The sequence below is a fragment of the Pelobates fuscus genome, chromosome 3, assembly GCF_036172605.1.
Source record: "Pelobates fuscus isolate aPelFus1 chromosome 3, aPelFus1.pri, whole genome shotgun sequence".
Lineage (NCBI taxonomy): Eukaryota > Metazoa > Chordata > Amphibia > Anura > Pelobatidae > Pelobates > Pelobates fuscus.
In genome coordinates, this window is record NC_086319.1 from 283,651,174 (window position 1) to 283,676,110 (window position 24,937).

A 24,937-nucleotide genomic window follows, 5' to 3' on the forward strand; every position below is an offset into this window, starting at 1 on the left:
GACCAAGTTTGCCCGCCAGTCATGCCCTCCCAGAATGGCAGTGGATTCCCAATCTGCCATAAAGAGATTGGCATAACTAGGGGCAAACCTGGTCCCCATAGCCGTACCCTGTTTCTGTAAATAAAAAGAATCTAAAAACCAAAAATAGTTGTTTTTTAAAATAATATTAATACCTTGTATAATAAAATCAATTTGGTGGTCTGGAATATTATTTTCAGTTCTTAAAATGTTCTCAACTGCATAGCAACCTTTATCATGAGGGATGATTGTGTATAAAGATTGGACATCGCATGTAACTAAAAAGTAAGTGTTTTTCCAAGTAAAATTATTTAAAAAGCGAAGGAGAGTCATGGAGTCTTTTAAGTACGACTCCATACGTTTAACTGAAGGTTGTAAAAGGATGTCCAGATATTCAGATAAGTTAGATAAAATAGAATTAATCCCTGACACGATAGGCCTGCCTGGAGGGTTTGTCACATTTTTGTGAATTTTTGGTAAAAAATAAATTACGGGGATTTTGGGATGGGATACGTTTAAAAATTCATATTCTTGTTTACTTAAAATATTAGAGTCACGGCCATTGGTTAAAAAGGAGTTTAAGACTTGTTGGATTTTTGGGGTGGGGTCTTGTGTAAGTTTTTCATAAACATTTGTATCTTTAAGTTGTCTCATAGCCTCTTCTATATACATGTCTTTAGTTAATATTACTATACCTCCCCCCTTGTCAGCCGGTTTGATAACAATGTTATCATCTTTTTGCAATTGTTGTAGTGCTTCTCGTTCTAATTTTGTAAGGTTGTCCTGATCATATTTTTTCTTTTGAATTTTTTCAAAATCCTTTAAAACTAGCTTCTCAAAGACTTCTAGGGGGCCAGATTTAAAACTGGAGGGAAAAAAAGTTGATTTTTTCTTTAATGAAGTGGATATGATATTAGGGGGTTCTGAGAGTGGAGTGGCCAGGGGTTGTGAGGTAGAATTTTCTATATTTTTACTGGCAAAGAACCTTTTGAGGGTGGCTTTCCTGACAAATTTGTTAACATCAATAAATGCTTGGAATGCTTTAAATGGGTTTGTAGGGGCATATTTAAGACCTTTTTGAAGTACTGACATTTGGGTGGTTGTTAATGCCTTTTGTGATAGATTAAAAATGCCTAATTCTGTCTCGTTTTTCTGATTTATTATCGTTCTAGTCTTTCCCTTTTGGACTCTTCGGCCACTTCGCCTTCCTCTAAACTGAGACTTCGTTTTCTGGTTTTTGTAGGATACGGTGTCTGCATATGTACATTTGTTTGTGTCCCCAATTCTAAAAAATAGTCATCATTGTCTGTCTCCGAGTCTATAGATAATAGTTGATATCTATTATTGTGAATGTAGTTTACAGGGGATTTAGTGTTTTCAAAGTGTTTGTGTGCATATCTAGACCTTTGGGTCTTAGGTATTGCCCCTCTTTCATTTTGGTACATTCCAGGGGAGTAAGTGGTATTGACATTGTGATTTGGAGTGTTTGGTTTGGGTGCATTTTGGTATGGCCGGGATGGGTATGAATGTCTAAGTGGGGCGTGGTGGTTGTGGTTATTCCGGATATTCTGTGGCCGGTAAGAGTGATAGTTGTGTGATACAGTAGAGGGTTGATTTCTAACAGAGTGAATTAGTGAGTAGTGCGATTCTTTTCTAGATGGATAGTTGGATTTGAATGTGCGGTCGTTTTGATAAGTGTTGGAGGGGTGATAAGAAATGTTGTCTGGGGTATGTTTTTTATGAAAAGAACGGATCTGATTGTTGGAATAGTCCTGTTTGTCTCTCATATACTTTTTTACCTTGATGTGTTTCGTATCCATTTCCACCTTCTCTATTTTATTTTGGATGAGGATAGAATTTTGCTTAAAGACCTGTGTTTCTGTAAATGATGACATTTTTTCTTTTAGATCATTGATCTCTACATCAAGGATTGAGAGTTTTTTGGTTTTTTTGATGATTAGTGTTTCCATAAGGCCAAATGTGCAGACTTCTAGCTTATTATACCAATCTCTCATGAATTCGGCATCATCTCTGTCTGAGGTTGGTTCTTTAAAAAGTCTCAATCCCCTAGGGGTTATTCTTTCTTCTAGATATTTTTTTAGGGTGGCTAATTCCCATTTTAGTTTAATCTCCATAGTGAGTGCTTTTTCTAGTTTAGTAAATAGATCTTTTTGGTTGTAATTATCAATTCTGGTGTATGTAGGAAGGTTTTCTTCTGTATTAAAAACATGATTTATGTCAATTACGTAATTGTTTCTAAAATCAAAAATGGACATATTAGTAAAACTAGTGGTCTTTAAAGGCAGCTGCTAACTCAAAAGGGGTTTCAGATACAGATAAAAAGGAATGGGGTGAAGAGTCAGCGCTACGTAGCCACAGAGAAATATAGTTTAGAACGGCTGCACACCTTAAAAGGGGAGTTCCCCTAATCCCCTTATATAAGTAACATAAAACACGAAAACAGAAATGAAAAGGGTGCGCCTAACTTACATAAAAATAATATTATGCATAAATAAAATAATAATAAAATAATAGTCCAAAGTCCTACAATAAGTCCGAAGTGGTAAGTTCCACAAAGTATGGAGGATGCTTGAGGATGATGTCAGTCTTTACGCCTATGCACTTGTAGTTCGGTGATGATATGTGAAGATAAAAGCAGGAAAACAAAAATCCCAATGGTACAGTATGTCAGCAAGGTGAAAGGGGATAAAATAGTGATAATGAAAATTACTCACAATTTTCAGAGCTAAAATCCAGCTCTGATATTATATGCGTGAAGTGGAATGATCCCCACTCAAGGATATATAGGGTGACGCTGGTCAGCAAGTAGTGCAGGTGAAAAGTCCAGCGATGATCCGGCTCGGCCGATAATAAGAGAAAATAAAATATAGTGCTCTCTGTATGGCAGATAAAAATGCTAGAAGAAAATAAAAATATACTCACAGTATATAGAGCAGGCTGAACTGCTCGGTGTAAGCGTATGGGTGGTATAATCCCCACCTATGGATTCTTTGCGCTATTGCGTGGGTTTATAAATTATAAGTAAGGTCAGGTTAAAAAAGGTAAAAAAAAAAAAAAAGGATATTTAAAGGAATATGGCAAACAAGATATTTTGGTGCCAAAAATTCCTTTATTACAAATATAAAATATAAAATATAAAATGTATAATATCTAGACGCGTTTCGCCTAAAGAGGCTTCTTCAAGTAGATAATAGAAAACATAACCTGACATACATGAACTTATATAGGGTACAATAGTATTAGTAAAATTTGAATATCCCGCCAAAATGGCGTCATTACCATAATTAGCATAAAACATAAAATATAATAAAAGTGTTTTTTAAACACAATAGGATAAAATATTATAAGAGGCCAATCTTATGGGACCAGAAAGAACAGGAAAAGAGGCTTTAATCCTGTAAAAAATGATATATTAAGAACGAATTCGGAAATTAGCATAAAAAAATAAAAATGACTTTTACAGGTATAGAAGTGAAGCTATAACCCAAACTAACTGAGTGGTAATATTGGTTTATAAAAACGAAGCTTGTAGCTTGATAAATTTAAGAAAGAAAACGGGTCATGTGACGCGCGACTAGAATACTTCCGCGTCACGTGACTGATGTTTAGATAAATTAACATACTCCCTGGAGGGGATAATGGGGATATAAACAGGGAGGGGGGATAAAACTTAGGCACAGTGAGGGAAATTATAATTGTCAACAAATTTGATTAAGGTTAACATCATATATGCATATCTTGGGGAAGGTTAACTAAACTGTGAAATACAAAGTTTATAAAAACATAATAAAGATAATAAAATTAATAAAAATATATATGAAATGTAGTTAGTACATACTCATATAAGTAATATTTGTGTAGATAAACAATGATTGGAATGAGGAGCAGAAAGTAGTAGAAAAGTTATTGTTGCTGTGTAATAAAAAGTTATTGTTACTGTGTAATAAAAAAATTATTGCTACCATCATTAATATCATAAAGGATTAGAGGGGCATTTTTTATTTTTATAAAAAGTTAAAAAGGTCAAAGTCTATATTGAGACCTTTTGGAGTAAGGGTTTTTAGGTTATAGACCCACTCCATTTCTTTTTTTCCCAGAATCTTTTTGATGTCACCTCCTCTCCATGGGACATTACATATATCTATACCAATGCATTTTAAAAGTTTTGGATTTTTATCGTGTTTCAGAAAGTGCTTAGATACCGAATGGTTATCATAGCCTTTTGCAATGTTGCGACAATGTTCGGCCAGTCTTGTTTTTAGATCTCTAGTGGTCATACCTACATATTGTAAGCCACATGGGCATTCTAATAGATAAATGAAGTTTTTTGTATTGCAGTGAATAAAGTGTTTTATCTGATAGTTTTTTTGTGTAATTGATGATTTAAAATAAGTAGTTTTAGACTTAATAATGTCACTGGTGCGTTTACATACTATGCACTTGTTGCATTTAAAAAAACCACTAGGTTTAGGTAAAAAAGTAAGAAGGTTAGGAGGGGGTTTATCGTATTTTTGTTTGGTATAGTTAGTTGTGAGGATGGACTTAAAGCTGGGTGCCCCTCTGAATATGACATGTGGATTATCTGGGATAACGCCAGCTAGAGTTTCATCCTGTTTTAATATATGCCAATGTTTCTTAATAATCTTCTTCATAACATTGCTTTTGTTATTGAAGTCGAAAATAATTGGCAAAGATGGTGCATCTTTAGTGTCTTTTTTATTTTTGTATTCAAGAAGTTCTGATCTGTTTTTATCTTTAATATTTTTTAGAGTGAGGTCTAAATTTTGTTTGGGGTAATTTTTCTCAGAAAATTTGTCTAACAGCGTCTGAGATTGGGCTTCAAAGTCTTGGGTAAGGGAACAGTTCCTCCGAAGACGGAGGAACTGGCTTTTTGGTATGCCTTGGAGCCAGGGTTTATGATGGCAGCTAGTAACATCAATAACATTATTAGTGCATACTTTCTTAAAAAAAGTTTTGGTGTTAATTGCATCATCTTTAATAAAAATTTCTAAATCTAAAAAATGAATGGAAGAGTTACTGTATTCCCAAGTTAAAATAATACTTCTGTCATTTTTGTTTAGATGCTGTAAAAACTGGTTCAAGGAATCCTCCGTTCCTTCCCAAATAAAAAACAGATCATCTATATATCTAAAATATGTGACCAAGTTTGCCCGCCAGTCATGCCCTCCCAGAATGGCAGTGGATTCCCAATCTGCCATAAAGAGATTGGCATAACTAGGGGCAAACCTGGTCCCCATAGCCGTACCCTGTTTCTGTAAATAAAAAGAATCTAAAAACCAAAAATAGTTGTTTTTTAAAATAATATTAATACCTTGTATAATAAAATCAATTTGGTGGTCTGGAATATTATTTTCAGTTCTTAAAATGTTCTCAACTGCATAGCAACCTTTATCATGAGGGATGATTGTGTATAAAGATTGGACATCGCATGTAACTAAAAAGTAAGTGTTTTTCCAAGTAAAATTATTTAAAAAGCGAAGGAGAGTCATGGAGTCTTTTAAGTACGACTCCATACGTTTAACTGAAGGTTGTAAAAGGATGTCCAGATATTCAGATAAGTTAGATAAAATAGAATTAATCCCTGACACGATAGGCCTGCCTGGAGGGTTTGTCACATTTTTGTGAATTTTTGGTAAAAAATAAATTACGGGGATTTTGGGATGGGATACGTTTAAAAATTCATATTCTTGTTTACTTAAAATATTAGAGTCACGGCCATTGGTTAAAAAGGAGTTTAAGACTTGTTGGATTTTTGGGGTGGGGTCTTGTGTAAGTTTTTCATAAACATTTGTATCTTTAAGTTGTCTCATAGCCTCTTCTATATACATGTCTTTAGTTAATATTACTATACCTCCCCCCTTGTCAGCCGGTTTGATAACAATGTTATCATCTTTTTGCAATTGTTGTAGTGCTTCTCGTTCTAATTTTGTAAGGTTGTCCTGATCATATTTTTTCTTTTGAATTTTTTCAAAATCCTTTAAAACTAGCTTCTCAAAGACTTCTAGGGGGCCAGATTTAAAACTGGAGGGAAAAAAAGTTGATTTTTTCTTTAATGAAGTGGATATGATATTAGGGGGTTCTGAGAGTGGAGTGGCCAGGGGTTGTGAGGTAGAATTTTCTATATTTTTACTGGCAAAGAACCTTTTGAGGGTGGCTTTCCTGACAAATTTGTTAACATCAATAAATGCTTGGAATGCTTTAAATGGGTTTGTAGGGGCATATTTAAGACCTTTTTGAAGTACTGACATTTGGGTGGTTGTTAATGCCTTTTGTGATAGATTAAAAATGCCTAATTCTGTCTCGTTTTTCTGATTTATTATCGTTCTAGTCTTTCCCTTTTGGACTCTTCGGCCACTTCGCCTTCCTCTAAACTGAGACTTCGTTTTCTGGTTTTTGTAGGATACGGTGTCTGCATATGTACATTTGTTTGTGTCCCCAATTCTAAAAAATAGTCATCATTGTCTGTCTCCGAGTCTATAGATAATAGTTGATATCTATTATTGTGAATGTAGTTTACAGGGGATTTAGTGTTTTCAAAGTGTTTGTGTGCATATCTAGACCTTTGGGTCTTAGGTATTGCCCCTCTTTCATTTTGGTACATTCCAGGGGAGTAAGTGGTATTGACATTGTGATTTGGAGTGTTTGGTTTGGGTGCATTTTGGTATGGCCGGGATGGGTATGAATGTCTAAGTGGGGCGTGGTGGTTGTGGTTATTCCGGATATTCTGTGGCCGGTAAGAGTGATAGTTGTGTGATACAGTAGAGGGTTGATTTCTAACAGAGTGAATTAGTGAGTAGTGCGATTCTTTTCTAGATGGATAGTTGGATTTGAATGTGCGGTCGTTTTGATAAGTGTTGGAGGGGTGATAAGAAATGTTGTCTGGGGTATGTTTTTTATGAAAAGAACGGATCTGATTGTTGGAATAGTCCTGTTTGTCTCTCATATACTTTTTTACCTTGATGTGTTTCGTATCCATTTCCACCTTCTCTATTTTATTTTGGATGAGGATAGAATTTTGCTTAAAGACCTGTGTTTCTGTAAATGATGACATTTTTTCTTTTAGATCATTGATCTCTACATCAAGGATTGAGAGTTTTTTGGTTTTTTTGATGATTAGTGTTTCCATAAGGCCAAATGTGCAGACTTCTAGCTTATTATACCAATCTCTCATGAATTCGGCATCATCTCTGTCTGAGGTTGGTTCTTTAAAAAGTCTCAATCCCCTAGGGGTTATTCTTTCTTCTAGATATTTTTTTAGGGTGGCTAATTCCCATTTTAGTTTAATCTCCATAGTGAGTGCTTTTTCTAGTTTAGTAAATAGATCTTTTTGGTTGTAATTATCAATTCTGGTGTATGTAGGAAGGTTTTCTTCTGTATTAAAAACATGATTTATGTCAATTACGTAATTGTTTCTAAAATCAAAAATGGACATATTAGTAAAACTAGTGGTCTTTAAAGGCAGCTGCTAACTCAAAAGGGGTTTCAGATACAGATAAAAAGGAATGGGGTGAAGAGTCAGCGCTACGTAGCCACAGAGAAATATAGTTTAGAACGGCTGCACACCTTAAAAGGGGAGTTCCCCTAATCCCCTTATATAAGTAACATAAAACACGAAAACAGAAATGAAAAGGGTGCGCCTAACTTACATAAAAATAATATTATGCATAAATAAAATAATAATAAAATAATAGTCCAAAGTCCTACAATAAGTCCGAAGTGGTAAGTTCCACAAAGTATGGAGGATGCTTGAGGATGATGTCAGTCTTTACGCCTATGCACTTGTAGTTCGGTGATGATATGTGAAGATAAAAGCAGGAAAACAAAAATCCCAATGGTACAGTATGTCAGCAAGGTGAAAGGGGATAAAATAGTGATAATGAAAATTACTCACAATTTTCAGAGCTAAAATCCAGCTCTGATATTATATGCGTGAAGTGGAATGATCCCCACTCAAGGATATATAGGGTGACGCTGGTCAGCAAGTAGTGCAGGTGAAAAGTCCAGCGATGATCCGGCTCGGCCGATAATAAGAGAAAATAAAATATAGTGCTCTCTGTATGGCAGATAAAAATGCTAGAAGAAAATAAAAATATACTCACAGTATATAGAGCAGGCTGAACTGCTCGGTGTAAGCGTATGGGTGGTATAATCCCCACCTATGGATTCTTTGCGCTATTGCGTGGGTTTATAAATTATAAGTAAGGTCAGGTTAAAAAAGGTAAAAAAAAAAAAAAAGGATATTTAAAGGAATATGGCAAACAAGATATTTTGGTGCCAAAAATTCCTTTATTACAAATATAAAATATAAAATATAAAATGTATAATATCTAGACGCGTTTCGCCTAAAGAGGCTTCTTCAAGTAGATAATAGAAAACATAACCTGACATACATGAACTTATATAGGGTACAATAGTATTAGTAAAATTTGAATATCCCGCCAAAATGGCGTCATTACCATAATTAGCATAAAACATAAAATATAATAAAAGTGTTTTTTAAACACAATAGGATAAAATATTATAAGAGGCCAATCTTATGGGACCAGAAAGAACAGGAAAAGAGGCTTTAATCCTGTAAAAAATGATATATTAAGAACGAATTCGGAAATTAGCATAAAAAAATAAAAATGACTTTTACAGGTATAGAAGTGAAGCTATAACCCAAACTAACTGAGTGGTAATATTGGTTTATAAAAACGAAGCTTGTAGCTTGATAAATTTAAGAAAGAAAACGGGTCATGTGACGCGCGACTAGAATACTTCCGCGTCACGTGACTGATGTTTAGATAAATTAACATACTCCCTGGAGGGGATAATGGGGATATAAACAGGGAGGGGGGATAAAACTTAGGCACAGTGAGGGAAATTATAATTGTCAACAAATTTGATTAAGGTTAACATCATATATGCATATCTTGGGGAAGGTTAACTAAACTGTGAAATACAAAGTTTATAAAAACATAATAAAGATAATAAAATTAATAAAAATATATATGAAATGTAGTTAGTACATACTCATATAAGTAATATTTGTGTAGATAAACAATGATTGGAATGAGGAGCAGAAAGTAGTAGAAAAGTTATTGTTGCTGTGTAATAAAAAGTTATTGTTACTGTGTAATAAAAAAATTATTGCTACCATCATTAATATCATAAAGGATTAGAGGGGCATTTTTTATTTTTATAAAAAGTTAAAAAGGTCAAAGTCTATATTGAGACCTTTTGGAGTAAGGGTTTTTAGGTTATAGACCCACTCCATTTCTTTTTTTCCCAGAATCTTTTTGATGTCACCTCCTCTCCATGGGACATTACATATATCTATACCAATGCATTTTAAAAGTTTTGGATTTTTATCGTGTTTCAGAAAGTGCTTAGATACCGAATGGTTATCATAGCCTTTTGCAATGTTGCGACAATGTTCGGCCAGTCTTGTTTTTAGATCTCTAGTGGTCATACCTACATATTGTAAGCCACATGGGCATTCTAATAGATAAATGAAGTTTTTTGTATTGCAGTGAATAAAGTGTTTTATCTGATAGTTTTTTTGTGTAATTGATGATTTAAAATAAGTAGTTTTAGACTTAATAATGTCACTGGTGCGTTTACATACTATGCACTTGTTGCATTTAAAAAAACCACTAGGTTTAGGTAAAAAAGTAAGAAGGTTAGGAGGGGGTTTATCGTATTTTTGTTTGGTATAGTTAGTTGTGAGGATGGACTTAAAGCTGGGTGCCCCTCTGAATATGACATGTGGATTATCTGGGATAACGCCAGCTAGAGTTTCATCCTGTTTTAATATATGCCAATGTTTCTTAATAATCTTCTTCATAACATTGCTTTTGTTATTGAAGTCGAAAATAATTGGCAAAGATGGTGCATCTTTAGTGTCTTTTTTATTTTTGTATTCAAGAAGTTCTGATCTGTTTTTATCTTTAATATTTTTTAGAGTGAGGTCTAAATTTTGTTTGGGGTAATTTTTCTCAGAAAATTTGTCTAACAGCGTCTGAGATTGGGCTTCAAAGTCTTGGGTAAGGGAACAGTTCCTCCGAAGACGGAGGAACTGGCTTTTTGGTATGCCTTGGAGCCAGGGTTTATGATGGCAGCTAGTAACATCAATAACATTATTAGTGCATACTTTCTTAAAAAAAGTTTTGGTGTTAATTGCATCATCTTTAATAAAAATTTCTAAATCTAAAAAATGAATGGAAGAGTTACTGTATTCCCAAGTTAAAATAATACTTCTGTCATTTTTGTTTAGATGCTGTAAAAACTGGTTCAAGGAATCCTCCGTTCCTTCCCAAATAAAAAACAGATCATCTATATATCTAAAATATGTGACCAAGTTTGCCCGCCAGTCATGCCCTCCCAGAATGGCAGTGGATTCCCAATCTGCCATAAAGAGATTGGCATAACTAGGGGCAAACCTGGTCCCCATAGCCGTACCCTGTTTCTGTAAATAAAAAGAATCTAAAAACCAAAAATAGTTGTTTTTTAAAATAATATTAATACCTTGTATAATAAAATCAATTTGGTGGTCTGGAATATTATTTTCAGTTCTTAAAATGTTCTCAACTGCATAGCAACCTTTATCGTGAGGGATGATTGTGTATAAAGATTGGACATCGCATGTAACTAAAAAGTAAGTGTTTTTCCAAGTAAAATTATTTAAAAAGCGAAGGAGAGTCATGGAGTCTTTTAAGTACGACTCCATACGTTTAACTGAAGGTTGTAAAAGGATGTCCAGATATTCAGATAAGTTAGATAAAATAGAATTAATCCCTGACACGATAGGCCTGCCTGGAGGGTTTGTCACATTTTTGTGAATTTTTGGTAAAAAATAAATTACGGGGATTTTGGGATGGGATACGTTTAAAAATTCATATTCTTGTTTACTTAAAATATTAGAGTCACGGCCATTGGTTAAAAAGGAGTTTAAGACTTGTTGGATTTTTGGGGTGGGGTCTTGTGTAAGTTTTTCATAAACATTTGTATCTTTAAGTTGTCTCATAGCCTCTTCTATATACATGTCTTTAGTTAATATTACTATACCTCCCCCCTTGTCAGCCGGTTTGATAACAATGTTATCATCTTTTTGCAATTGTTGTAGTGCTTCTCGTTCTAATTTTGTAAGGTTGTCCTGATCATATTTTTTCTTTTGAATTTTTTCAAAATCCTTTAAAACTAGCTTCTCAAAGACTTCTAGGGGGCCAGATTTAAAACTGGAGGGAAAAAAAGTTGATTTTTTCTTTAATGAAGTGGATATGATATTAGGGGGTTCTGAGAGTGGAGTGGCCAGGGGTTGTGAGGTAGAATTTTCTATATTTTTACTGGCAAAGAACCTTTTGAGGGTGGCTTTCCTGACAAATTTGTTAACATCAATAAATGCTTGGAATTAATAAATCCATATCCGCGATCATGAGATCTTTTTGGTGGGATTCTCTCAGAAAAGATGTTGCAGAATATGTGCAGGCCTGTTCTATATGTGCAGTTTCTAAAGTACCTCATAAACTTCCGTGTGGATTATTACATCCACTTCCCGTACCCATTGTTCCGTGGTCCCATTTGTCCATGGATTTCATCATGGAAACCTAGTTCTAATGGCTATACCACCATCCTTATGGTTGTTGACTGTTTTTCCAAAATGGCTCATTTTGTTCCACTCAAAAAACGGCCTTCCTCTTAAGACTTAATTCTATACTTGAAATTGTCTGATTACATGGCACATCACAATACTGTCTCTGACAGAGGTTCTCAGTTTGTGTCTCGGTTCTTGAGGGATTTTAACAAACAGTTGGGCATTGAATTGTCATTTTCATCATCTTATGATTCCCAAACCAATGGCATGGCTGAGAGGGCAAACCAGTCTCTGGAATTATACTTGCGTTGTTTTGTTAATAGCACTCAAGATAATTGGTCCAAATTACTTCCCTGGGCCGAGTTTGCTAGAAACAATGCTAATCATGATTCTTCTGGGCATAGTCCTTTCTTCATTAATAACGGTTGTCATCCTACTGTGCTACCAGCGTTTTTTTCTGACACGGCTATACCTGCTTTGGATGATCATCTTGCTTCTATCCGTGATACGTGTACCATGGTTCACTCCCCTCTGGAATCTGCAGCTGATCGTTTCAAGTATTATGCTGATAAGCGGCCAGGTGCCAACCCTGTTTACCAGGTGGGTGAGAGGGTATGGTTATCATCGCGCAACATTAAGCTGAAAGTTCCTAGCATGAAATTTGCCCCACGATTCCTTGGTCCGTTCTGTATCATTAGGAAAATTAATCCTGTCTCGTATTCTCTAGCACTTCCTACCTCTTTACGTATTCCCAACAACTTTCATGTCTCCTTGCTCAAACCACTTGTTTGCAATAGATATACTGTCCCAAGTGTTCCCCCTCCTCCATTGGTTGTTTCTGGACAGGAGGAGTATGAGGTCTCCTCCATAATTAATTCCAGGTTTTCTCATGGCAATTGATTGGGGGTATGGGCCTGCTAAACGTTCTTGGGTTCCTGCCTCTGACATTCATGCTGACCACAAAATTCGTTCTTTCCATGCCAAATTTCCTCTCAAGCATGCTCCTGCCTGCCCAGTGGGCGGTCTTCAGGTGGGGGGTAATGTAACGTATTCCTCCTCACCTTGCGGTATTTGCGCCCAGCGGCCGTTCGTCTGTGTGACCGACTCTTGCAGAATGTCAATGGACTTCCGGCCGCTGCGGATCCACACCAAATTATACCCCCACGTCCACCCACGTTAATGACGTGTGCGGGTGTGCGTGACATCACGCGGGAGACGCGCGCACACGTTTTGGGGTCAAAGCCCGTTTTCGGCCAATCCGAAATGTAAAGCACTTATTTAAGCTCAAATTTACTTTTCCTAATTGCCCTGTCATGGTTTCCCTGGTGGTTGTCCGAGAGTGTGTTCCTGAGCGTTTATTTCTGGTATTTGGCTTCATTTAACTTGTATTCTGGTATCCCTGACTTCTTGCTTTCCCCTATTGTTGTGTCTCATTCTGTACCCCGCCCGACCTCGGCAAGTATCCTGACTATTCTTTGGTGCGTTAAGTCCGGCAATTCTAAGGCCCAGTAATACGTTACCGTTTAGTCCTAGGTGTGACACAATTCTACGTGCTGGATCAGTTAGTAATCCTGACAGCAAGTACTGCCAAGCCTCAATAGCAAGCCAGTAACCAACCTCATGCTGATGATTTGCATTTGCAATTAATCCGCTGTCCATGAGTGGTTCAGGGGCTTTGCATCTTTTTCCTAAGTTGTGTTTCAAAGCTGTTGTATACAGCAAACACTGACTCAAAGGAATCCATGTTTAAAATGAAATGAGGCAAAAATGTGATTCTTTGTTGAACTAATTTGAATATGCCCACCCATAATCCTTTGCGGTAGTAACATCACTGCAAATTTGTGATTCCAGTGGGAAAAGCAAGTCTTGTGGCTTGACTGGTATACAGATGTTTGTTTAACATTGTATTGACTATCCACAGACTTCAGGTGGAAGGGGTTTTCAATCACAATTTTTACCCACCATTTTATTGCTTACCTTGCAGTTTGGTATATTTATAGTTACCATCTTTCCTTCTTTCAGCCCGATCCTAGCACATGCACATCTCCATTTTGTTTTCCTGTGCCCATGATGTCTGCACTTTTCCTTTCCATGGGATTTATTTTACTTATGGATTGTGGGTAATTTTGGTTAACAACTGGTTAACCAAACTGGTTGAAAACTTGAAAAGGACAACTCTCATTTAATCTTTAAGTTTTGAAAGGAATATATTTATTTGATTAATCCTATGTTTACAAATTAGAAAAACTCATCATTACCATTAGTTTATGACAGGATCCTTCAGCCATAGACATGCACCTTGGGTCAGACAGTGTTTTAAACCACTAGTTAGGTTTATTTATTCTTCCCTGCTTCACTCCATGAACAAAAGCAAGGAATACTATAGAGACGGTCAGTGACAATTATCCTTTAAGCTCATTGTCAGTTTTAGTAAACTTGACTGCTACACATAAGGAAAACTAGAGCACCATGGAGAAAAATGAAAATAAATTCAGATTAAATAATGATTATTTTTGGTGACAAAGCTCATTCAACATGACTGTCCACACATGGGTCTACTAATCTTGGCTCCATGGCTCAATTGTTTTCCAACTCCAAGCATTTCCAAAAGTATCAACAGCACTTTACTGTCTAGTATATATTAACTGTGTGCAAGTTGTGATTCAAATTTGCCATGTCAAAAACTCCATATGTCCTCCAAATCCTAACATTCTATCTGATCCTATGTCACTTACAGCAAACAGGTGATGGGTTAACAAAGGATTAAGTGTTACAGCAATTAAATAAAGTTTATGTAAACAAAGTCCCAGGGCCAGATAGCATTCATCCATCAGTACTTAGGGAGCTTTAGAGTAAAAATCTGTCAGGATTCTTTTCTTTCAGGAATTGCACCAGAGGAGAAAAGCAGATGTAATATAACAAAAATGGTTCACACGCTCAAACCAGAAACTACAGACCTGTGAGCTTTACATCTGTCGATGAGAAATTTTTGAAGAGCAGTCAAGAGATAATATTCAATAATTATATTTTCTTCCCCTTTTTGTGGCATAATTTAGGTTTTGAAAAATTCTAAATTCTACAACCATTGTTATTATTATTATTGTTATACTCAAGACCATGTGAAACAATTGTTTTCCTGCCTTTGTAGTTCCAAATGGCAGACAAATATATGTATCAGACACATTATTAAGCACAGATCTGCACACACCAGTTAAGCCATAAGCCTTGCTTTTCCCATTATATATATATATATATATATATATATATATATATATATATATATATATATATACATACACACAGTTTTAACTGGTCAGACAACCACAAAGAAAGATGATTCATCCCTTGACCTAATTGCCCAGCATGCTCACTTACAAATTTACATTAAGACATTTGGCTGACGTATCTCATTTTCAAAGCAGACCTGTTTTCAGAGAAGATTTTTTTGACATTTCTATATTTAGTGCAATTCTGAGCAGAACAGAGATTAATGACAAAGCAGTAATAGAAGGCTATTTCATGCTTCTTTTGATCTGCTTTTAATACTATTAGTAAAGCCTTGGTTTTCATGGAATGTCACTTCAGGAGAACATTTTTGTCCATAATATTAAAATTAAGTAGCTGACAGATCCACAGAAAGGAAGGAGGTCTGATATGTTTTAATTTACCACCTTCCCTCCAAAAGTTCTTTGCTCGTGTAGTTTACCATGACTGCTGGTTTTCGTTTGTTCTTGATCATTTTATTTTTTACAATTTCCTTTCTTGATGCATTCATTTTATCTATCCCAACAGTGGTAAATATTTCTGAGCCAAAGTAGTAAATCTTCTACAGAAATGAATACATAGAAATAAAACTGCTCAAGCCTTTTTTACCAGCATTTCCCCATCCTCTCTTCCATTTGTGTTTCTGCTAGGTCCAAGGTCCAAGTGGGGCCTAAGCCTATAGTTAGACACCACAGACCAAAAAAATGTTTACAAAAAAATTGAATAAATAAAAATAATAAAAAATAATAATAATAATATATACCCGTTGGTATGGGGAACATGATCACCGGTTAATAAAAAGGCCCCAGAGTTATTTTCACAAATTATGGGCTTCAATTAAGAAAGCTACCACTAGGGGTATTCAAATTGAGATAAGAAGGGATGTAGCGGCACTATTTCCTGTGGTGCCATTAGTACTAGGAGGTTGCATAATGTGAGGGTACTCATGTACAAGTGCTTAAACGTCTCTAAGAATTATACTGAGGAGATATTAATATGTCAACAATTCTGAAGTTCCTAACAGGGCTGGAACATGTAAATCATGTAAAGCCATCGAGGGAGGGAGCTCCCGGAGCACGTGAGGCACTAAGCCTCTACCCCACCAAGCCATTGTACTGGCATTATGTGTTCTTTATTTATATACTTTATTTCTTGTTATTCCTGTTGTTTTTGGGTCTAGCCTAATGCTTTACGTTTCTTATAATGTTATATTCAGAGGAGTGTTGTTAGTGGGTGACCCAACGCTGCCTCTAAATCAGACAAAACTCATACCACTAAAGAGAAATCAGAAACACTATTCCGCAAACCTATCGAGTATGACATTAAGAGTACTGAGGGCTCCACAGCTTGGCTGTTCAGGCTGAGAGCTGTGGCCCTCACAATAATGACCTACTTTACACTATCCACCAAATTTCAACCCAGACAACCACCGTGAACATATGTACCTTTAATGTACGGGGACTTAATGTCCCAGTGAAAAGACATCTTCTCAACCGAGAAACCAAAACCTTAGGTGCAGACATATTGTGTTTACAAGAAACTCACTTTAGACACAGTGACCACTCCGTGGCAAAACTAACCTCGCCACTGGGTTATGGAGAAGCCTGATTGCCAGCCTCCTGCCTCATGACTATAGCCCCTCTCATCAGCCCATGCTAAACTTAAATCCCATGGCGATTTGACTGTGTTTGTGGGATCTGAGCACTGTTTGGATATATTGATCGCTCAGATCCAAGCCATCTGGGGATTGGATGAATGTGGGGGTTCTGTTTAGTATGATAGGAATTGCATATTTTTGTGTATTTTTGCTGTTGTGAATAGAGATATTTTCTGTACCTGGAGATAGTTGGCTTACCACACCCAGTTAAGCCAATTATCTCCAGGATAGAGGACTCTGGTTTGGGCTGGAAAAGCCATGCTTCAGTGGTCACAAAGGACTTTCAACCTAACTTTTAAACCACTGGAGGGAATTGTCTGATTTTTGAGTATGTTTGTTTGTATTTGGAGTATGCTGATTCTGAAAATGTATGTATGTAATTTATGTGAATGAGATGTATACTTTTAAAGTTATGAATATTGTGTAAAACTGTGTTTTCCTGCCTGTGATAATTACGTTAGCCCATTGTGTTCAGTAATTATATCACAGGCAGAGGGGAGAATTGCTGGAATGAATAGGAGTGTTCATTGTATATTAAAACGTATACTACGTGTTTGATTGGATGTTCCACAAAATCCTGTGGGTGGTACTAATGTGTAAGAATGTGTATATAAGAACAATAAAAATACAGCTCTGTCTGTTCCTGTTTGACCCTCAACACGGAGCTTTGTCTCGTTCTTGGGGGGGATTTATTGTATGCTGTTCCAGTTCGACTGCTAGGAGTGTAAACCTATTTGTATGTTTTTTCCTATTTGGCTGTTTACAGCAAAAATGTGCAGTAGATAAGTTGGTGCAAAAAATTAAGATAAAATATAAATAGGTTTGCAGCACCCACAATATACCCAGGTAATAAGGTACAGAAACAATCACAAAACAGAAAAGTGCTGGTGCGCATACATATGTATAGAACCCCTCAAGTGTTGAGAAGTATTTACAAATAGATGATACAGTGTAAGCAAGTGTGATCCCCAGTGGCGTACTAAGGGGGGGGCGGGGGGGGCGGTCCGCCCCGGGTGCCACTCAGCAGGGGGGTGCCAGGTTCTGTACCTCCTGCTCTCCCGCAGCTCCGGCAGACCGGCGCTCAGTTTGTGAGTCAGAGCACAAGGAGGGGATTCCCAGCCTGTGTTCTGACTCACACACTGAGCTGCAGGGAGGCTATTTCGGAGTGTACCAGCAGGGGGCGCAGAGCCAGGTTGCTCCCCCGCGGTCACTGTACAGATCCCCTGCACCTGCTGCCTGCCTGGGAAGGAGCTGCCTGCCTGGGAAGGAGCTGCCTGCCTGGGAAGGAGCTGCCTGCCTGGGAAGGAGCTGCTGCCCATGCACCCTCCTAAATGAAAAATGGTAAGTAACTTTAATACCACCCTCCCTGCCCTATACCCCACCCCCCACTGCCATTATAACCCCCCTGCCTGGGAAGGAGCTGCCTGCCTGGGAAGGAGCTGCTGCCCATGCACCCTCCTAAATGAAAAATGGTAAGTAACTTTAATACCACCCTCCCTGCCCTATACCCCACCCCCCACTGCCATTATAACCCCCCTGCCATATACCCCACCCCTCCCTGCCCTGTACCCCCCTTATAACCCCCCTCCCTGCCCTGTACCCCCTGCCATTATAACCCCCCCTGCCATTATATCACCCCCCCTGCCCTATACCCCCCTGCCATTATATCACCACCCTCCCTGCCCTATACCCCCTGCCATTATAACCCCTCCTCCCTGTCCTGTACCCCCCTGCCATTATATCACCCCCCTGCCCTATAACCCCCTGCCATTATATCACCACCCTCCCTGCCCTATACCCCCTGCCATTATAACCCCTCCTCCCTGTCCTGTACCCCCCTGCCATTATATCACCCCCTGCCCTATAACCCCCTGCCATTATATCACCACCCCCCCTGCCCTATAACCCCCTGCCATTATATCATCACCCCCCCTGCCCTATACCCCCTGCCATTATACCACCACCCTCCCTGCCCTGTACCCCCTGCCATTATATCACCACCCCCCTGCCCTATACCCCCCTGCCATTATACCACCACCCTCCCTGCCCTGTACCCCCCTGCCATTATACCACCACCCTCCCTGCCCTGTACCCCCTGCCATTATACCACCACCCTCACTGCCCTATAACCCCCCCTGCCATTATACCACCACCCTCCCTGCCCTATACCCCACCCGTGCCCTATACCCCCTGCCATTATATCACCACCCTCCCTGCCCTATACCCCACCACCCCTGCCCTATACCCCCTGCCATTATACCACCACCCTCCCTGCCCTCCCCCCCACCCCCACGGCCATTGTACCCTCACTGCCATTATAATCCCCCCTGCCCTATACCCCCTCCTCCCTGCCATTATAACACCCCCTGGCCTATACTCCCACCTCACTGCCATTATAACCCCCCTGCCATTATACTCCCACCCCTCCTGCCCTATACCCCCCGCCATTATACTCCCACCCCTTTACCCCCACACCCCCTGCCCTATACTCCCACCTCATTGCCATTATAACCCCCCTGCCATTATACTCCCACCCCTCCTGCCCTATACCCCACCTCACTGCCATTATAACCCCAGAGCAGCCACCAAATGCAACCTCCTGCACCCTCCTAAATGGTAAGGTACCACTATACCCCCCACCCTATAACCCCCCTGCCATTATAACCCCACCCCCTGCCCTATATCCCCCACCCTCCATGCCATTATACCCTCACCCTCCCTGCCCTATTCCCCCATGCAATATCACACACGAAGTCCCAGACCCCAATCTACTCCGACCCACCCAGGCACATACAACAGTTCCCCTACTGTCACATAGACACATTACACACAGGCTCACATTCACAAATTACATATGCAGTCACACACAATGCACATACATACGCTGTCACAAACATATTTTTTTACACAAGGGACAAGGACAGATATATTCTGGGAGGCAGTGAGGTTAGTGCGCGCCCTGCAGTGAACCGGCAGCTGGGATAAGATGGCATCGTCATCACTACTGGGAGCACAAGTGAGCTGTGCAGGAAGAGCGCCCAGCAGCAACCGTTAATCACCATGGGGAAGATCCAAGAGCAAGGTAGGGAAGCTGGGTGGACATCTTAATTACTAAATGTGTGTAAGAATGTGATTTTTGTGTGTGTCTGGGATTGTGTGTGTCTGGGATTGTGTGTATCTCTGTCGTTAAGTGTGTGTTTATTGTGATTAGGTGTATGTCTGGGATTGTGTGTGTATTTATATACACACACAACCACAGATGTACAAGTCTGTGTGTATATAAATGTGTATGTGTTTAGTAGATAGCTCCCTTATTTGGTGTCCTTAAATATGTCAATCCCACATAAGGATAACAAATACGGGAGTTATCTCGAAACAACTGAAAGATTAAAATTAAGTAAAAGGCTTTTAAATTTTGATCTTTTAGCAGTTTAGTAGAAAATTCCCTAAATTAATGCTCTTATGTGAGATTTCCATATTTAAATATGCCAAATTAGGGTGCTCTTTGGATCTAAATATGGCAATCTCACATAGGGATATTAAATAGGAGTTATCTGCTAAACAAAGATCGAAGTTTAGAGGTGTCAGCCAGCGCAGAACAGGAAATCTGGGTGGCTAGTATGAATTCTATGCAAATGTGTTGTCTGATTGTGCGTATATATTTGTATATGTGCATACATCTTAGCATTTTGCCAACACTACACACAAGCATATCCAATGCATTCAAACAACACTACAAACACACCCCTACATCAGGGCCGGACTGGCCCACCGGGATACCGGGAAATTTCCCGGTGGGCCGTCGGCACCTGGGGCCGGGGTGACCTGCGGCCGCAGGGAGAACTTGATTGGCGGCCGGAGGGGAAGCTCTTCTGGGCCGGCGCCCGGTGGGGGAGCAGGCTGTTCTGGGGGAGCAGGCTGTTCTGTCTCTGCTCCCCCTCCCTCGCAGGCTAGAAAGAGACCGGAGCCGGAATATGACGTCATATTACGGCTCCGGTCTCATTAAGCTGCGCGCGAGGGAGGGGGAGCAGAGACAGAACAGCCTGCTCCCCCAGAACAGCCTGCTCCCCCACCGGCCGCCGGCCCAGAAGAGCTTCCCCTGCGGCCGCCAATCAAGTTCTCCCTGCGGCCGCCAGCACAGCAGTCTGCCCACCCACAGGTACCAAAAAGTATGTATGTCAGTGTGTGTGTGTGTGTGTGTCTGTCATGCTGTGTGTGTGTGTGTCTGTCATGCTGTGTGTGTGTGTGTGTGTGTGTGTCTGTCATGCTGTGTGTGTGTCTGTCATGCTGTGTGTGTGTCTGTCATGCTGTGTGTGTGTGTCTGTCATGCTGTGTGTGTGTGTGTGTCATGCTGTGTGTGTGTGTGTGTGTGTGTCTGTCATGCTGTGTGTGTGTGTGTGTCTGTCATGCTGTGTGTGTATCTGTGTCATGCTGTGTGTCTGTCTGTGTCATGCTGTGTGTCTGTCTGTGTCATGCTGTGTGTCTGTCTGTGTCATGATGTGTGTCTGTCATGGTGTGTGTGTGTGTGTGTGTGTCAGTCGTGGTGTCTGTGTGTGTTTTTAAAAATAATGTTTTACTCACCTTTTTTTTTTTCCCAACGTCGTGCTGGTCTCTGCCTCTATGACTGAGATCATCAAGCTTGATGATCTCAGCCAATCCGCACCGACACAGGAAGCGCCTCTAGTGACCGTCTGAGTGTCTGTCACTAGAGGTGTCACTAGGAAGCAATGTAAACACTGCCTTTTCTCTGCAAAGTCAGTGTTTACATTCAAAAGCCTGCAGGGACAGGCTATAGACACCAGAAACACTACATTACGCTGTGTGTGTGTGCGCCTGCTAGTGAGCTTGCTTGCTTGCGTGTGTGTGTGTGTGTGTGTGTGTGTGTGCCTGCTAGTGAGTGAGCTTGGGTTTTTATGTCAATGAGCTTATGTATATTAGTGAAATTGTTTGTCTATGAGGCTGTGTATCAATGAGCTTGTGTGTGTCAGTGAGATTGTCTGTGTCTGCATGTGAGTATGCTTACTGTATAATTAAATGTTTTACTCTGAAAGGACCAATATATTATATTAGAAAAAGCTATATATATATATATATATATATATATATATATATATATATATATATATATATATATATATATATATATATAACATAACTCTATTATCTGGGGTGGCAAGACATAGCCTTACATATTACATGCGACAATATATGGCGCAATGACTTATGGGGCTGGCATAGATTTTTTTTTTCCAGGGCTGCTTTGTATCCCCAGTCCGGCCCTGCCCTACATTCACTCACACATTTTCCATACAAAAACCCATGCTTACATTTAGATGCACAAACACTGCTCAGTGCTACATTCATTGTAAAAAAAATGTGGGTGTTTTTTTACATTTTAAGGGGGGGGGGGGGGGGGTGCCATAAGAAGGATCCGCCCCGGGTGCCAAATGCTCTAGGTACGCCCCTGGTGATCCCTTATAGGGTGTCTACAAGCCCAGGTGTATATGTGTGTATACTTATAGCCTGTTACACTGTACAGTTGATATCTGTAGTTAAGGGGACAGAAGTAGGGGGGAGGGAAACGAGAAAGCACTCCTAGTGCAATACAATTATTAAAATTTAAACTAAGATAAACTGTCTCTTTAAGAATGCAACTCACAAATGTAGAGTGGTATGAGCCCCACTCTAAGCAATCTCGCCCAGGGAGGATCAGCCCCTTGGGTACGTGGGATCTGATAAATGCTCCTGCGACTCCAGTGTCAGGCAAAAAACATTTATTAAAAATAAAAACAACTGATAGTCAAATAGTAAAAAGCACAGTCCAGCTGCAGCTCACCACACCATGGGGAGTCCAGCTGCAGCTCACCACACCATGGGGAGCATCTGTATGGTTCCGGTTCGGCTGTTTACGGTATTCATATGGTTTCCTGTTCAGCGGATTGGTGTCTTTGGTAACTGCCTGTATATCTGGAAGGGGACTATCGCCTAAAAGGCTTTTAACCCCTTTTATGCCCGGGGTGCCGTTACACACGCCAAAATACTTGCCACAGACTTCCCACATCAATTTCATGCTACCTCTCCCACCAAGTTTAGAGGCGCATCCATTTTATTAAGCAGAAATAGTAGATATGTCATAGTAACAGGATTGATTTAATGACATGCCATACACTAGTGAACGTATACTCACCAAATACTAACCTACGAAATTTCTTACACAAATTCCTACAATGGGTACCTAGTGTCCAAAAAGACATTACAGTACTTTGTGTGGATTTCAACCATGTTTTTAAATCAAAATTGGACACAACACTTTTCCAACATAGCCACAGGCATCGCCCTCTGAAACGGCAATGCCAGGCCATTGCAAAACTCCTCCACACTTATCACATCTATGACGCGCGGAGGATCACACATCCCACAGAGAAGGCATGCACACACTATTCCACAGTCCATAACTCATAATCAAGGGTTGATGGGTTCCTCCTTTTAGAATCCAACTTAAATTAACTTGTCCCGTGCAACATACAACAAATCACATAGACCGATCATGCACTGGTCACCTTAGAATTTAAAAATATGACTTTAAATATTTCAGCCCGTGGAAGATTAACGACTCCTTGCTGCGGGACGGAGACTTTGTTATGACACTGTCCAATGACCTCAAGGCCTATTTTGATTCTAATGACACAGGGAACAAGAACTTTGTGATTTAAACAGACAATACCAGAACAGCCTGTCTCTCGAAGTGAGGAACCGCATTACACATGTAACCAGACTCATATACCAGCAAGCAATTGAACAGTTAGGCACATACATTCAGAAACTCAAAATGACCCACTACTTACAGGGTAATAAGGCTAGTAAGCTTTTGGCACGCTGTCTAAAAATGAGACAAGCAAATCAAAAGATCTGTTACCTAAAGGACCATAAGGGTACAAAAATCACAACACCTAAGGGAATCAGTGACGTCTTTGCAAAATATTATTCTAATCTGTACAACTTACAAGATAACACACTAACTAGCCAACCAACAGATATCGGTATAAATGACTACTTAGACGGGATAAGGTTACCAAGGCTCACAAACCACCAGCAGGAAGACCTCACCAAACTGATAGAAGATCAAGAACTACTAGCCATTATTAAATCCCTCCCAGCGGGGAAGTCCCCTGGACCTGACGGCATAGAAAACTTTTACTATAAAAAATTCAGTTTGACCTTGACACTGTACCTGGTTAAAACATTCAACGACGTGGTTCTAAATGAAATACTCCACAATTAAATACTTCTAGCCCACATTGTAATACTGACGTGAAAATATTCGCTAAACTATACGCGAATAGAATGGGGACCATACTGCCACATATTGTACACAACAATCAGGTGGGCTTTGTAAAGGGCAGACAAGGGTCAAACAACACAATAAAGGTCCTTAACCTCCTGCATATATTGCAGACACAGCATTAGGGGGGACTATTTGTCTCTCTCGATGCTGAAAAAGCCTTTGACCGGCTGCATTGAGGGTTCTTGAAGGCAGCGCTGTCTAGATTTGGCATCCCGGGGGGTTTTGTGTCAGTGATAGAGGCATTGTACAGTTCACCCTCAGCACAGGTACTTAATGCAGGGTTTCTGTCCGAGCCATTCCAGCTTACAAGCGGCATGAGGCAGGGTTGTCCCCTCTCCCCCCTTCTATACGTATTGGCATTAGAGCCCTTAGCAATCATAATCCAGGAAAACACCTCGATTCATGGCATTCAAGTGGGAGAAAGAGAGAATAAGGCCAACCTGTTCAATCCAAAACTCACCCCGACAGCCAAATTCATAGAGGCATGGCAAACGGACAAAGGGCAAACTCTTTACCAAAGACCAATGGCTACAAGCATTCACAGCTCACAAAAGTTGGTGCAGATGTTCATCACATCTGAGGCTTATGCATAAAATCCAATATAGGTGGTACCCGGTACCAAATAGATTGTCGAGCATATACCCAAATACTTCAAAGCAATGCTGGAGGTGCGGGGCAGACGAGGGCACGATGTACGAGGGCATGATATACGATGTTATGGTGGACTTGCTCAAATCTCAGGGGATACTGGAGGTACGTTGAGTGGATTATCTTGGAGGCCTTGCACATCGCGACCAAATTGCAACCTGAATGTGGATTACTGTTTATGACACTCGATTCCTACATGAAGCCCCAAGCTTGCCTACTGTTTCATATATTGATATCTGAAATCCTTCTGATTGCTAGGCAATGGAAACATGTCCAGGTACCAGAGAGCGCGAGTTTGATACTACAAATCTCAATGAACCTCCTAGACTATGAAACCAAGATCAACACACACTTCAACCCAGCGAAACACATGGTAGAAGCCAGGAAT